The sequence below is a fragment of the Lonchura striata genome, chromosome 1 (assembly GCF_046129695.1).
Source record: "Lonchura striata isolate bLonStr1 chromosome 1, bLonStr1.mat, whole genome shotgun sequence".
NCBI lineage: Eukaryota > Metazoa > Chordata > Aves > Passeriformes > Estrildidae > Lonchura > Lonchura striata.
This window is the reverse complement of record NC_134603.1, coordinates 45,903,837-45,920,901: the sequence shown is the minus strand read 5'-3', so window position 1 is coordinate 45,920,901 and position 17,065 is coordinate 45,903,837. Positions and strand designations below refer to the sequence as shown.

At 40.7% G+C, this 17,065-nt stretch overlaps 1 protein-coding gene across 7 annotated transcripts in view; it reads right to left on the bottom strand.

The window, feature by feature from the left end:
* The window catches only part of KCTD1 (potassium channel tetramerization domain containing 1), a 100,330-nt gene that overhangs the window by 14,592 nt on the left and 68,673 nt on the right, over window positions 1-17,065 (bottom strand). The window lies entirely within an intron of this gene.

Genomic DNA, 17,065 nt, shown 5'->3' with positions numbered 1-17,065 from the left:
TCAATTATTCATGCAAATACTTTTGCCATCTCTGTTTTTTGTAACCAAGTTTTCTTGGCAATGATAACATTTCACAGAAAAATTAACAAATACTCTCTTTGCTTGCCAAGATGATTTTACTAAGCTTGAATCCGATTTCATTGAGGTATGTTATTTGTTTTATCTTGAGGGAAGCTGCCTATTAAGTTAGTAGCAACCGTGTCCTTTTGCTTATGATATGGTTATTACTGAGCTATCAGGAGTACCTTTAAGTTATTAGGGTGCAATGGCAAATTAAGTACTTTGCGTCATAATTAGCTAATAACTTCTGAATTATATTTTAATCATGTTTAAGATGGTCAGGTTGGCTGTGAGTACAGATAATGGAGGATAGGAGCAGAACAGGAGTGTTTATCATTCAATACCAAAAGCCAGAAAGTAGGTAAACCGGTGGATGCACAACATCCCAAAGGCCATGATAATCTATATATTCAGAACACTGAACTCCTTCACAGGCAGCAAAGTAAAAAAGTGGAACTTGTGTCTTAGGATCACATTTAAGTAAAAAGCAAAAATAAATCAGTTTCAACTCAGCCTCCTTTGAGACTGTCAACTTTTTTTTTTTTTAATAAAAAGATTGTTAACAATACCCATCCTCAAATCCCTGTTGATAAACCTGTTCATGCAGATTCCACAAAGAGAGGACACCGTTAAAGCAGTTTGGAAAAAACTACCAGAGCCATTTCCCTTTCAAAACTCATGATCAAGAAAAACCAAACAACCAACAAAAAAATCTTCTCAGAATAGGGGAAATTCTTTGATGTGTTCCTTTGTACATCAAGTTTGCCCCTCAGCTTTCATGAATTTCATTCAAACCACTGTTAGCTCTCAGTATTTCCTACGTATCCTTGAGAAGACTCAGCATCAAAATTCCACATAAGAATCACTGGAAATAAGGAAATACTCCAAGTTTCTCCATGAAGTGCCTTAGAAAAGTAGTGGCAAAACAAGTTCTGGATCCAAAACCAGTAGAGACCCCACTACAGCATGTATATGCTTTGTAAAATCTGTAAGGTGTTGCTAATTCTGCCCCTTTCCAGGATGTTACTTTGAGAACCTGGCATCACTGTCACATGCCTGGAACCTCTTTCCGTTTAAATTACAAACATGGCAAGGAAATCATAATGAATTAAGCTTTCCAAGATATTCACAACTTTGTCTATTTAGCCAGAAATCACATCTATGTTGTTTTGTTAACTGCAGCCTTCTCTAAGAGAAAGGACAACACGTTTCCATAGACAGGACAAGAACACACTTGCCTTTCCCTTTGCAAGAATTGCACAAGCTCCTTCTTCATTGCAGCCCATAAAAGCAGGAGACTGCACAATTAACCTCTCTGTGCTCTGTGGGGAATTCTACAGGAACTGCTTCCTGAGAGAGAGAAAGAGGCCACTACTGCATTAAAGCCTAAGTAAAAGCTTCCCATTAATGAATAAAATTCAGAGAGACAAAGTGCTTCTAAAACTTTTAGATGTCTTGTGTCTCAACTATGTCTGTGCCTGTGTCCCCAGAAAACACCACCCTCCAGAGCCCAGAATGAAGGAATGAAGTATTCCCAAACATCCTCACTCTTCTGCTTTCAATAAATACCCATATAAGTAACACACAAACTTTGTAGCATCCTTCTTAAGTGCGGTTCACGCAGAGGACAACGATTTGCTGCTGTTAGCTTGTGCAGCAGAAGCCTATAAAACAGATTATCAGGTCCCAACCCTCCTGCTGAACTAGGGCTTGGATTATCAGAAGACAAATTTGCCAGGGAAGGTGGAAAAGATGTTCACTCTGCTTTTTAAAATCCCTACACAAATAGACAAATGAGAAAAAAATACTTGTACAAAGAACACTATTAAGGTAGTCAAAACAAGATTCACAAGTTAAGATATGTCAGATATTAGAGATGCTCCTGCAAGTCACATTTGCAAACCTCCCTTTTTGTGAAAGATTTTAGACTTTAGATTTTAATGATCAACTCTTTTCTCACAGCACCCTGAACGTGGCACCCAAGCCAGGTATAAACCAGGTATGTACAGTCTAGCAGGCTGTTGCCCACGGGACCCCTGCTTCATCTGCTGGAGATATAATGGATGTGGAATGGACTGCAGGAAAGGAAAATGGGTAAGGTAGATGAGGGCTGACCTGGAAAAATGGACTCTTGTCCAAGCATGTGCCAGATTTCCTCTGTGATGCTACCACTATGCACACCTGCCTTAATTTTTTAGCCCCTTTGAGTGAAGCAAGAAGGTACCAGACTAAGGAACGTTGTGAAGAAAGCATGCAAGAATGACTTTTCAGAACAGGACTCAAATAATATGCAGAAAATACAGCCCAAGGGACACATGCTGAACTGAGGAGGAACAGGAGATGCTGATGACATGTGTAGTAAATAAGCAACACATCTCTCTGCACAGAGGCAGGCAATGTATTGGACATAGTATTATTACACGTGTACTGTGAAAACTACAAAGGTCACCCTGGCTGCCCAAATAATGTTCTTCTCCTATAAAGCTTACTTTAATTGCAATGAGAGAAGCTGCAAGGCCAGCTACCCAATTGCACATGTATTATACTTCAAATATTAGTATTTCCCCTTACTTACTTAGGCCACCTGCTCAGAGATTCCTCTACCTCGACTGAAAGCAATACTTTCAGACTAACACCCCAGATTACAAATTCTTCTAGAAGGACAATCCATAGCATAAAAGCATACACAACAGAGGCAAGGAAGAGGTGGGTGTTATGAGCACAGAATTTAATATGAGAAACACAGGACTGTACGCTGCTCTTCTCTTGATTAACTCACATACAGTACAATCACATTGTGTGATTCCTAGTGTGGACACACACAAGTGTCTACATACAGAAACGTGTTTATACCTGTATAACTCATTCCCATACATTTACATGTTTAATTGCTTCCATGATAGAGGCTGAAGTGCACTCCAGTAACTAGAAAAATCACACCATTAACCAAATCAGTTCATACAGAACCTGCCTGCTAATCAGTTAAGAGGACAGGAAAGTCCACCTGAAACATCTTAGACAGTGGCTCTGAGCAACAAATAATGCTTATTGCACACGTTGGAAGTGCCAAAGCCACACATGAACATTTTGGTGGTGGTAGGGTGATAAAAAAACACACAGATAACATTATTTCCATTGACAAACTTTACATATACAAAACAGTGGCTTTATTGTTTATTAAATTAGATGCTGCCATGGTGTAATCATCCCTGCAGCCATACCAAACCCAACAGCAGGTCAGATGCAGTCCTGTGGAGGAGGTAGAGAGAGGAGAAAGGAAGAGAAGTGAGACACAGCAGAGAAGCAATACAGCCCCATAAACTAGTGGTGCAAGGAATAATTAATCCACAGATTTGAAAACAGATGCTGTAACTGTAGAAAGCAAAATCTGAAAAAATACCACATGACAAAAGTAAATGTTACAACATGGTTCCTTTAATAAACAACATCCAGGATGTGATTCAGCTGCCTGTTACCACTTGAGATACTCTAGGGCATCCCAAAGTGCTGGGTGATGGCACAGGGACACTACTGCAGGCTTGTGCCCTGCTTGAGCAGCCACAGAGTCCAAGCAGAAACTGTGCACAGGCATTAGCTTTCCATGTCATGGTGACTGCATCCCACTCACAAAAATGACCAGAAACTAACTGTACCAAATTCATATATTAAACAAAATCTAACATTCTTCCTAGACACTCATTTCAATTTTTAAAAAGTCAGGCTGTCGCACTATGACACAAAGTAACTCACACGCTCAATCTAAGATGCTAAAGAACACGAGAAGGAAATTTTATTTCTTCACAATATATATAATTCTAAAAGTGATAGTGGATTGAATGATGAAATTGCTACCTCTCCAACCACACTGGTCAAACTAACATTCCATTAATTCTCTCCTCCTACAAAGAAGAATGCAAAACAATTATTTACATGAGCAGTGCATGAGAAACTCTAGTAGAAATATGTCAATATCAGAAGGCATAGAAAACTTTTAAAAGAACAGGGTGACATCAGGCTCTATTAAATTCAGAGCAGAAGTTTGTATAGGAATTTGTAGAACTTTTTTAATTTAAGAGCTCTTTTACCCGGCAGCTCAGGTTAATCTCACACAAAGGAGCTGACTGGTCCTAACTTCTTCCTGAGCCAGCTTGACTACAGGAATACAGAAGAGTGACATTCAAAGTCATATTGCACTGCAAAGTGTGTGAGGAACCCCACTTCCTAAATGCAGGCAGTCAGCCTCCAGTATTTTAGCAGGGTATTGAGGTGAGCTGAGTCTAGAATCAAGCTACAGCCCCTGGACAGACACAGACTCCCGTGGAGGGCAGCCCACCCACTCGGGGCTGGCTCTCATTCCACGCACACCTTGTGCACCACCGCAGCAGTGATGGTGCACCCCAAGGATTGCGACAGCTCTGTCACATAGCAACTAATAAATGTTGAATGCAGGTGGGAAATATCTGTGGAGAAACACTCAAACAAGCTTAACTCTATCAGTCTGGAGGATTTCCAGCAGTGAGGATATATGTCCTACATCCGTTGTGATCCTCCTGGTGGAAACCAGCACAGCCCAACAGTGAAAATCTTCCTGGGGTGGTTCCAGGATGCTAATAAGCAAGCAGATGCCTATTAAGCTGAGCACTGCTTTTAAACTAGTAGAAATACACTGCTGATGAAGCAGACTACTGCTTGAGTTTGTAGGTTTTCATAATTTCATTCACTTAACTGTGAAGCTTTTCTCTAAAAAGAGCAAAATATAACTATGCTCAGAACAATAGAAGCAAAAAAAGCACCATTTCCTAAGGGTGTCTCCACATTGCATCTGCCCTTTTCCCCAGATGCTGGTAACACCACACAGCCCTTATATAAATAAATTAAGTTGCAGTTTGCACTAATACTGAAAAAAAAAAACTGATCAAGAACCAACAGGGGTACGGACACCAAAAGACAAGGATTTCCTTAACAACAAGAAGGAAAAACAGCTGAGAATTTACTGAGAAAAATACTGAATTTCAAACCTACAGTTTTTTAGAACAATGCAAGTTCTGATACAGGCATTTTCGGGGACAGAAAACTGTTCCAGAAAGTCCTCCTCCCCTCTTTTGAAAATCAAACACATTACAACCACCTTGCATTATTCCCTTCACTTGTGTACTTAGCTAATACCAATGCTTTTTGCTCCATATGTGAATGTAATAAAATTTTAATTTCGCAAAAATCCAGGTGTCTTGGTAGATTTCTGATATTTTTTTTCTTTCCTCACCCCAAGGCATAGATATAAATTGTTTTCTGCTATCTTTACAGGAGATCTACGGAACCGTGTTATCGAAAGTTGCAGAAGACTGAAAATAGTTTAGGGTAATCAAGAGCTGCACTGTTTCATCAAAGCCCCATCTCTCCAAAAGCCACTGGTTTTGCAACAAACAGTTTGGGGCTATAGCTTGATTTTGATAATTTTCCATTACCTTCCTAAAAACCTCCTCCTGTCATGGCTGGCAGAAGCCAATTAGCACCATGAAAGGAACAAATCTGGAGAAAGATAATGTGTTAAAATGACCAACTTTGACTAGGAAGTCAGACCATCAAATTAAATATTGCTAACCACCCTATGCACAAGAGTCTGTATTTATTTGGTTTAACCTCACAGTCCTGTATGGAAGCTGATAGTCCAGTTCTTGGCCCCTCACTTTTGCACAGCTTTGCTTCCCTCGGTGTATGCCACAAGATGACTACCCACAAGTAGTGACAGGAGGTGAAATGGACCTGGGCTGCCCAGCTGTCCAGCAGAAGGCAGAACCTGCTGCTGAGCACCATGATGGGTTTTAACAGGAGGGAGAAAGCACCCGAGGTCAGACTGGGCTCTGTCATATCCCCACTGATACTGCAGCAGTGCAGTCACCAAGAGTGGCCAGACCATAGGTCTCATTTACTTGCAGCTGCCCCTCAGAACAGATGCTTTCCCCAAGCCCTACTGCTCAGCAGCTGTGCCCACTCCACCCCTGAATCCTGCAGCCCACCCAGAGCTATAGCCACTGTGGGTGCAGGCACATAATCCATCTTTACTGCCTCTAATTGCCACCAACCACTATCCATGTGCTTCGATGTTAGAAGACCTCTGGCAGAGATCTGCCCCAGGGATTTACACTGCAGTAAAGAATGAGTCTGCCATATTCACACTGGTAACACAAAGGCAGCAACAGCTTTGCAGGGATCTCTGGGAAGTGTTTACGAAGAACTGAGCCTCACAACAGATGACAAAAGGCAGGGATATTTCTTCCACTGTGCTCCAAGGGTTGGTTGATCTTCGAGGAAAATCCTCTGCTAAACAAATACTGAGGGGCACAGAAACAGTCAGCATATGACTGTGGACAGCAGCTCAGGCTACTTTGCAGGATTGAAGTTAGACAAAGCATGTTTGTTCCTCAGGGTCTGTGAACACAGGCAAAATTAAATTCCACGTCTGATTTTGGGAGCACATCACTGACTTATTATTTATTAGAAATAGACACTCAGACGTGACAAAGAAGGAGCTTCACCTTAACTCTGAAGCAGGGAAAGCTGACAGCAACACATTCTTGCTGGCTGAAGCACTTCGGAGGAGGGGCATCAACTCCCTCCACACTACCTGCCCTACCATTGCCAATATTTTGTTACTACGGCAGAATAATATTAGGACATCAGTGAGGAAAATAAACTCTGTTATGATGGATGTGCATTTAGTCAGCAACGTGCTACAACAAACTTGACCTTTATCAGGACTATATTTCACTGACTGGTTTTTTGGGACCTCACCCCATTTATTTTGTTCTGTCTACAGCCTCTGCAATTTCCAACTGATAACTTTCACCACCTTTCCCAGTGGAAGCACACTGCAAATAAAAATATTTTGGCATGCAAGGTCATGGGACAGAGCCCTTTCTGTGGTCCTTCACAGCAACAGAAAGGGGTATTGGAATAAATACTCCCAGAAGAGCTGCAGATGAGTTGTCCCAATGTGAAACAGCCTGGCACAGCCCAGCAGAGTTTCTGCAGTCTCAGGTTCAGGTTTGCAGAGCAACATGACTCATTTTTCTTCTCTGAATAGGAACTGTACTGCCAGCCTTATGTTTTTACACGGTACCAAACCTGTTACATGTTCTTCACCGCTCCCGGGGCCATTCATGTTTATCATGTTTCCAGGATTTCATTAATAAACAAAAGGAAGAAGGGCTTATGCCTCTGATTGAACTACTTTGCATTTTAATAGGAAATAATAAACTGACCCACGTGGACTCTAACCACAATTGAAAGTTGCACCCATACCAGCTGTTTCTATTTTCAAACCAGTGCTTTACACCTTGTAATGATAGCAGACAGCAGTGACTTCCAATAGCATCTTTTTCATCCTTCATTTTATTGAGCCTACCCAAGAGAGAAGCATGAAACATACCTGATTAGGGCTTTTATTTCTACTTCCCAAGAGGGGAATTAAATGCTCACCTAGAATCAGACCTCTGTGGTCTGGAGAGCAGCATCCATTCAGTTTCAGAGAGCTACACCATTAATCCAAAGTGGAAATGGGAAAGTGCAATTGTAGCTCTGCTGATGAGTTTATCGAGGTTAGCTACTAAGCAAGGGAAGGCCAGTATGAGAGGCATGGCCCAAGGCCCTGCTTTATGAGACTGCAATATTAGAAACTGGGAAAATGAGAATGCTTGATGAAAAGTGGAGCCTCCAAATACACTTTAGCTACAGAAAAGCAGCACTTTTTCTCCCTTCCCTTTCCAAAAAGGTCTTCCAAAGGGAAAAGAAGCAGGCAGGTATCCTAGCTGCCACTGTTCTGTCACTGTTTATCTCCCTAGAATAACATTTGCCACCACTTCCCTACTCATGCATCTCCTTTGCATCTCCAACGATGGACATTGGGCTTTTCTCTATGGCAGCACAATGGAGCCAGAGTGGTTCCCTGTGGCATTACTGCAGCAGAGCTGGAAGCTGCCATGAGCAGAACACCACCCTCATCAGGTTTTGAAAGGCCAGAGGGAAGATTATCACTCAGGGGAGCTCATACACAGGAGAAGCCAGTAAAGAAAAATTAAACCTTAATATTCTGCAAAGAATAAGGACATTGTTTTTGAAAATGTTAGTAAGGCAAGGCACGAGAAAAATGTATTTAAAAGTCAGCCACTGGCACATCAGGAGTCAATCATGCTGAGCAGCAAAATATTCAGAAAAAATATAAGATGAATATAAATATAGCTTACATGTTTGAAAGTAAACATTAACTGCTTTTCACATGCTTTATGGCAACTTCAGTCCTGTGCAGCTGTAGCCACAGCACTTGGAGAAAAAGCAAAACATCTCATTGTTTCAAACAAACATAAGCAGTTTCATGTGACAAACTCCAAGCATAAAATCAAAAAAATATTCCTAAAACTCCCACATTATACTGCTAGTAAACTAGAATTTCATAGCAAAAGTGAATAAACAATAGCTTTTGAGGCTGGAGAAATTACCATCATGGTGATATCTAATCTCTCCCCAGAAGTCAAGAATTATGACTAAACCCTTCCAACACAGATATAGCCTGAAATTCTATGTCAGAAGTATGTCCAATTGCATTTGGCAATCCTTAGCCAAGAGAGAGGCTGACTATAATTGGATGAATATTTGAAGTGCTTCATTATTCATGTAGGAAGGCTAGGTAAAAAGTGTTTTGTAGTCCCAAGACACTGGAGGGTGTGTGTTATTGGGTAATAACCAATTAGGAATGTTGACAGCGCTCTGCCTTTGGGATCACCCTGGCCAACAAAGCACCTGGGTGTATGTTGTGCAAAGGCACACACCTACTGCCTACTGCTTAGTTTATTTAAGCTAGGCTTTCACCAAAGGAAATGGAGGACACCCCAAAGGATGTGTGTTTGACAGCTCAGTTACATTCAGAAATAGTGCTTCTTCATTGTTCCGTCTTCCAAAAATACACCTTTTTTCAATAGTATTTCTGAATTACTGATGCTACTGGTTATTGAAAACAAATTCCAGTTCTTCTGTTTTACAGCTTATAATCTAACAAAAGAGCAATATTCTTACTATTTCCAATAAGGAAACACTGACAGAAAAAGATCAGCTTCTACCCCTGTAATCTGGTAAAAAACTCCACTGTGCTGCTATAAATCCTTCAAACTCAGAACAACAGAAATCAATGATTTTCCTTTCATGCTAGTCTACGAAAAACATATGAATCATTAGTACAGGCATGCAAAAGATTTTTAAAACTTTAGCATTTAAAAACTAAGAATCCTGACTCTTGCTCACAAGAACAAGAAATTCAACACCAATTCAGTTAATGATAAAGCAGTTCAACCCTATCTCTACTTCCCACAACAAGGGTAGAATGTACTGATGGTACAAACACTGATTTTTATTTGCTCCTTTATTTTCTTTATCATTATAAGGAAAAAAAAAAACCAACCTGCAAATTTACATTATTATTGAGAGCAAAGAAATTACTGTACAAGCTGCTCAACAGGACTTTATACCACAAAAGAAACGCTCAAAACTTTTCCTGAAAGATTTGCTTGTTTCAAATATGCAAAATTCAATATGTTATAAGGAGGAACATATCAGTTTTTCTGCAGCTCTCATTTTCTGGCTTGTATCATATTTAGCCTGTCCTGTGGCACTGAGAGTACTGCAGCATTTTCTCTGAAATCCCCCGAATGCCCCCTCACCCTCTCCCCCATGTATCACCAAGATGATGATGTTTTGATGAAGCATCAAGCACAGGCCCTCGAGATAATGGATTCAATGGGATACACTTAAAAGATCATTTTTCTCTTTTGTATTGACTGCTTGCACTGCTCTAAGACAGGAAGGGCTTTCATTTTTTATGTAAGCTGCAAAACCCCGAGGGTCCTCTAAACTGTTTAAGAGGGATCAATTTTCAAATGGGTAGAAGGGGCCCAGCAGACCGTCACGGTTTGGAGCGCCTTCTTCCCCTCGGATCACCAACAAGTTCAGGCAAACCAAAAACCATCTCCCAGCTGAGCCACTCCAGCATGGCAGAGCTTCCCACTGTTTGGGATTTGTGGTTAGCACTCGAACAGAGCTATAATTTAGAGCATGCATGGAACAAAATAGGAAAAAAAGTTTCACAGAACCAAAATAATCACAGGGGCTGACGCAGATAGACAGCATTAGAGCTGCTAAGCAAAGCAGTGTTTGGCATGGTGTAGGGGCAGGAAACCATTGCCCCATGACACGCGTTTAATGCAGTGACATTGTTGCAATTACACCCAGGCAACCTAACAAAACAAATTTATTGTACGGCACACAATATTTCCAATTCAACATTGCAACATTTATTTTTAAATTACAGAACAAAGAACAACTTTTGGGGTGTGGAAGGACATAATCCATCACTTGCTCTTAAGTGACACACTTATGGCAAATGCTGTATATTTTAACTTTCTATGCCACAATAAGCAACTACAAGCAATTTCTTAGGCAAGGAATGCAAAGGTTTTGGGTGTGGTTCTGTGAGATACTGCTTATCCCTCCATCTCCCTCTGTGTCAGCAGGGAGCCAAAGGCAAGCCACATGTTGCTGCACTGGGACTTCAATCACTCCTGTTTTACATGTGTCACACAGCTTGTGACAGCCTTTCACCTGCAACACGCCTCATGTGGAAAGAGTTTTTATCGTTTAAATATGGCCTGAACAATAACTTAAAACACAATTTTTAATTAAAAGTAATGGGATGTTAATAGGTCAGTTAAAGAACAATTATGTCTACCATTTGATCGACAGGCTTCTCACATTTTATCAAGAAAACCCCATTGCAGTCTAGGAGATAGAATTTATCTTTCTAAATTGCTGAACTGCGGAAACATACCCCATTGCATTTGACATTGCTTTTTGCAACTATCTTATCTTCTGAACAAAACCCTTTCATCTTCCTGTCACTCTCCCCCTTTACCTCTTTTAATCCTTTGCAAACAGAAAGGTTTTGATTCACAGAAACTGAATTGCCAGTGTTGCTCTCCATCACCGAATGCCTGTTCTGCAAAATGCAGCATGAAGAAATTGCAAAGATAGGTCTTCAGTAATTAGCTTGGGTACCAGACATGGCACTGCTGAGTTTGCTGGAAGCAGGAAAAACGAGTCCAGGTGGAGCATCGTGCTATATTGCTTTGAGCACCTGAGCTACCCAAGTGTCTACACACACAGTGCTGCACAGTGGAAAGACTGGATAGGAAAGTGACTGTGAGCCCACTGCTTTCCTAAAGGCACGTCCCTGCAAAGCAATCCACAAGTAGCAGCTACATGCTCAGCTTAAATGCTTTCAAACAGTTGCAGAAGCCCGTTGGTTCTCAGAAGCAGGCAGAAAGTGACTTGAAAGTGCCTGGAAAAGTGCCCACATTTGCTGCAGACAGCTGCAACTGTGCTGGAAGAGTCCTTCAGACCCAAGCTAATATACACATCAGGGCTAGAAAAAATTTATTTGATTACCAATTTAAAGACTCAGTGAAAGAAATCAATGTGAATGAGTCTCAGAGACATCCCTGAACTGACGTCACTAAGAGCAAAAACAGTATCTGAGATATCCTTAACATATGCTGGCTGCTTACCTACTCTAAGATAGCTCACTATTAACACAAGCCAGAAGACCATACATGTGTGAGAGGAAAAGGACAAGAAAGCAGACAAAGTGCTTTGATCTGGTCAGGTGAAGATCAGTTGTGACCTATGTGAGCTCTGACTCCTTCCAACAGAGACAGAAAAGTGTGCATGAAAAAGAAATGAAGACAAAGCAACGAGGGACTTTAGTTGACAGAAGTAGGGTCAATGCTCAGAGCAGAACAGGGACAGGAAAAAAGATACTGAAAGGCAAGAGTCAGAGACATCAACATCTTGGAAGGTGTAGACAAAGGCAAAAAAAAGGTTGAGAACAAAAGACAAAAGGAGAATAAATCTTGCCAGATGACACTTGTCTGGTTATGATATTTGAATAAACTGCAGACTGGTTAAGTTAGAGGAAAAGTTCACATAACAGGAACTTGTGATATTCCTTTGGCCAGCACAGCATTTGTGCCTTACTTGCATCAAAATGACTGCAAATAACCATTGAGTCCTGAGCAGTTTTCACCATTTCCTATGCAACCTCTGCAAATACATCCCCAAATGGCAAGCATACTTGCATACATGAAACCCAGCCAGAAGGTTGATCATCACCAGAAAGAAGTAAGCCAGAAGTTGGAATCTATATCCTAAAGCTTCAAACACACCCAAGAGGTGGCCGGGTGTTGACGGCAAAACTGGAAGCCAAATATATTTGCTTCTGCAATTATGTATGTACTAGATGCCAATTTGCTTAGCAACTACATTGCAATTTATGAATGACCCATGAAGTACAAACAGTTTATGTGGGAGCAGAATGAGAACCTTGTGCTAACACACTCTTTGCCATCAGGAACCTCTGTAAGTACAGCAAAAGGCAAAACAAACCACTGAACCTCATGACTATGATTCAAACCTGGGCCCTATCAGAAGTGACCAATAAGCAGAATACTTCAGTGCCACCTCAGTTTCTAATGGGATTTTTTCCTATTAGGTCAGTGAGACCTAGAGACTCAGAATATTGTTTTATCTTCCCAGGCCAGGCAGAGTGAGAAATACTGCTTGGGTGCCTTCGGTCTAGCTTATGATACCATGCTATTGGGCAGAAAAATACAAAAGTTGTAAGGTTCCCATCCACAATTTTCCATCCAAGGATTCCAAGCAGCCGTTGCAGTCAAATGATTTCTCAAAGCACAGACCCTTAAACTAGTTATTGACAACCTCCCTTCTGCTGGACTTACAGGCTGATCCAACCCCTACAAACCCACACAAGCCAACTGGCAAAGGAATCTCTACACTGATTACATGGCTATGGATTTTCTTCTTTCCCCTCAAGAAAAAAAAATGATTGTTACTTCTGAGGATTACTAGCCTCAGAAATAAGGAGCTGAAGTCTTTAGCTATCTAAGATTCCTGAATGTAGACATTTATTCCTCTGAACATACTTCCTTACACACTGTCATAGACAGGCAGCCAGAACAAGCATGTAATGAACCCCTGTAGCATCAACTCTGCACATCTACTTTCCCTGGCTCTGCATATGTGCAAAGAGCTCTCCAACAATCCACTATCTTGATTTTACTGTCATTTTACAGATTTGAGTGCAAAAGCACTGAACAAATAAAGGACACTGCTTTTTTCCCTCCAAGTAAATACACATAAGCCCACTTTTACTGGCATTTCGAACAGGAAAACAGACATCAGTTTTGTGGCCCCTTTCAGTGATGACTCACCACCAGTTCCTGACCACATGATGTGAGAACCTGCTAATCTGATGGTGCTATTTCTTTCACCAGTCACCTGCCACAAGCAACAGCAGCAACTTGCTGACCTTGCAAGTTAAACATATTACAGGACTACAATTTGAAAAATATTTACTTCTACTGAGGCAACAGTGATGACTGACCTGTGGTGATCATTAATTGAGGCAAAACGAGGTCAATATATACCCTAAATTCAATATACATACCTAGAGCTACAATTAATCTTGGTTCAGCCAGGACCAGAAAATACCCCTTAGAGCTCTTTATTGACAGATGTGTGTTAAAGAGAGATCTCTTTAAAATATCAGTTGTGTAAGTTCTCTGAATTTCTTTAGGTAGGCATAAAGTATAGTATCATTCACAGTTCTGTTTCCATTTTCTTTCCAAATCTGTATATGTGGTCACTCTAACCAACACAACTGCACTGCCTGACTCTGTTGAGTCTGGTCCTCATGAACCAACAGTTAATTTTTTTATTAATACATGCTACTGATGATACCAACACCATCAACCTCTATCTCAGTTACAGGATCTATAAATATTTATGCTTAGAGATAGTAATCTTTTACACTTTCAATCATCATCCCAAAGTACTCTACAAATTGGTTTTTTGTTAACCTTGGTAGGAAGCAAGTGAAGCTCAAAGTTAAATCAGTTATCTATTTTTTTGTTAACCTTGGTAGGAAGCAAGTGAAGCTCAAAGTTAAATCAGTTATCCTGGGTCACAGAACAGGTCAGTGAGAGTCAATGTATTTCCCTATCTCAAGCCCTCACTTTTCCTTGCCACAAGACCATGCAGCAATCAAATGATGAAATATAAAAGGTGAATAACGAGATGACTAAGACAGGATAGATAACAAAGATTGAACAGACCCTCTGCCAACTTCTTCTGCCTATTTCCCTCCTGCCAGGAATGTTACAAAAAGTTAAAAAGCTGAACCATTCATGCTAATAGTCCTGGACCTGGACCATTCATGCTAATAGAGCAGATAAAGCTGGTTACAGAAATACTGAAAACTTTCACAGAAGCTTGCCATTGATGTTGTTGTTCTAGAAAAGATACAGATAGAGATGGACCTCTCAGGAAGATAAATCTAAATAAGGAGAGTGGAAAGAAAGATGCAGTAACACCCACTCTCTCAATATTTCCTTAAAAAACCCAAATCACCAAATGCTTATTAGTTAGAAAATGTTGTATTTCTTCAAGTTTAGCATAACTTAGAGTAGTCTGAGAGGTGCTTTCCAAGGTGAGCAGGAAAATTGTGACAGGGTTGCTTTCATGAAGGTGTTACAGAGGGAGGCCTATGCCAAGTGCAGACCACCCTCACCTCAGCAGGTCTCCTACCAAGACAGAAGTCTCCAGCATGGTGCTTCAATTTGCAGGAGCTTGAACAAAGGGCCGTGTAAGTTTGTTTTAGACCTGGGGACTGATAACAGAAACCGCCAGAGCTCTGATACAGGCAAGCATTTCTGCCTGATTCACAGCATGTCCTTGGAAGTCTACCTACAAAACTTGTGAAGGATAAGTCTTTCTTCCAAACTGTCAAAAAAGGCCAAGGACAGTCTGGGCATTCTCCTAAGTAATTCTGTGCTCTTGATGCAAAATAAACCCTTACCAATTAAAAAAAAAAAAAAAAAAGTCAGTGTCCTAACTGGATCCAAGTGTGTGAAATTTAATTTCCCTGAGGGCTGTGAGTGAGGATTGGGTAAGAAAACTGGGACACGAATGGATTGGTTCATATGAAAACCTGAAATAGCCCTGGGCAGAAATATGGAAGGATTGTGAAATACTGTATAAGAAGAATCCATCTTCATATGCAGGGAGTAACTCAAGATGGGAGATGTAGCAAGACAGACACTCCAAAAAGTTCTACAAAGTTATATACAAGGTTTTAAGTGATTTTTTTCCCATTCTGTGGTGGGAATATAGGATGTGGCAATCCAATGTCATGGTGTTATGCAAATATTTGTACCAGATGACTTGGACAGAACTAATTAAAAGTTCAAATGCTTTGAACATACGAGATAGACAACACTGCTGATATCGCTGATATCAGAGATATCAGACAGCTGATGCTTGTATGATCAAAGTTCTACATCTTCTCATTCAGCTCCGATATTCAGTTGAGGTTGTCTTAGCCTGGTAGACAATAACTTTTGGTAGATGCCATGCAGACAGCATTAAGGCTGATAGATATAGGAATGCCAACTCCCAATCAATCCTGCTACAAGATGGCAATGCACTGGAAGGAAAGTAGGCTGCTTGGGTTGAAGTATCAGAGCTAACCAACAAGTGCTTCCTCTCCTCACAATAGTAAATCCTAACACCTCAACCTGTTCTCCTCAAACTTTTTGGTGACCACCAGGAACAATGGCACTGCATTAATGTGCCTGAGCTCTTAGGGGAGAAAGGCTCCTTTAGCAGACCCTCATCTTGGATCCTCCTTTCCTGGATTTTTTTTTTTCCTGAGCAGTGGGAAAAAAACTATTAAAAAAAAAAATCTTTATTTTCAAAAACCAAGCAATTAAAAAAGATTTTGTACACCAAAGTCTTAAACCAAAGGTTGTACAATCTGTGCAGGGCTGAATGCACCAAGGTCTACAGCCTCAGTGGAGAGAGCTACATTGAAGGACACCTGCTCCCTCCTCAGACTTTAATAGAAAATTGCTATTTATTTCAGCAGAGAGATCTCATATTGGGTCTTCTTCGTAAACAGGCTGATTCAAACTTAGGCTTCTTCCTGAAGCCTAAGTCTGGCAAATTGTATTATTGAGCTTCATGAGAGGCATGGTTTGAGGCATGGTCTTACTGGTTTCTTGGGAGAACCTGAAGCCTGTTGATGAGCTAAAGTATTCATAGGGGATTTTCCTTGTGGAAACAATAGGTCCTCCCTAGTCTGGATTACAACTGGGCTCTTTGAAATTATATGATACTAGATTTTTAAATCAAATTTGAGGGCTTTTTAAAGCATTATTTTAGCTTCAGAATTTATAATTCTAGGATTACTCAATTCAAACCATCTATTAGATAAGCTGCTTGTCTGTCGGATTGCTTCACCAAGTCAGCTTTTGCCCAAAACACAGATCGGTTCTCATTCTTTGGCTTCTTCAAGCACAAGAGCATTTGAGAGAAACGCACAATTGTCTTTCCAAAGCAAAGGGCAGGGATCCAGCAACAGTAGCAAGATACTTTTACAGTCACACCAAGGTTTCTTTGGAGGAATGAATAGGTAGGTATCTGTCAGTAGGCATTTTACATGTCAAGGCACAAACCAGGTTGGGGAACCTAACAGAAGAATTATGGAAAATGATCCCTTCAAGCTACAAGTCTTTACCTGATATCATTTAAGGAACTATTTTTTAAAGTACTCTTTCCAATTCCTACTCTGCTGTCCAGGAAGAAGAAAACAGCGAGGTACAAGATGGGGTGCTATTGACTCCAAAAGGAGAAGGAAGAGTACACTTGCTCCGAAGCAGAGACTGCGCTATCAGAATAGGTCTCCCTCACACCAGCAAGTCAGAGTGACTCCAGAGCTACTGGTTTGAGTATCACCCTTTCAATCTCACAAAGAAAGATGACTCTGGTACCTGGCCCACAGATGAAAGGTTCATTTTAGGCTTCTGGCCCTTAGAATACATGTAAT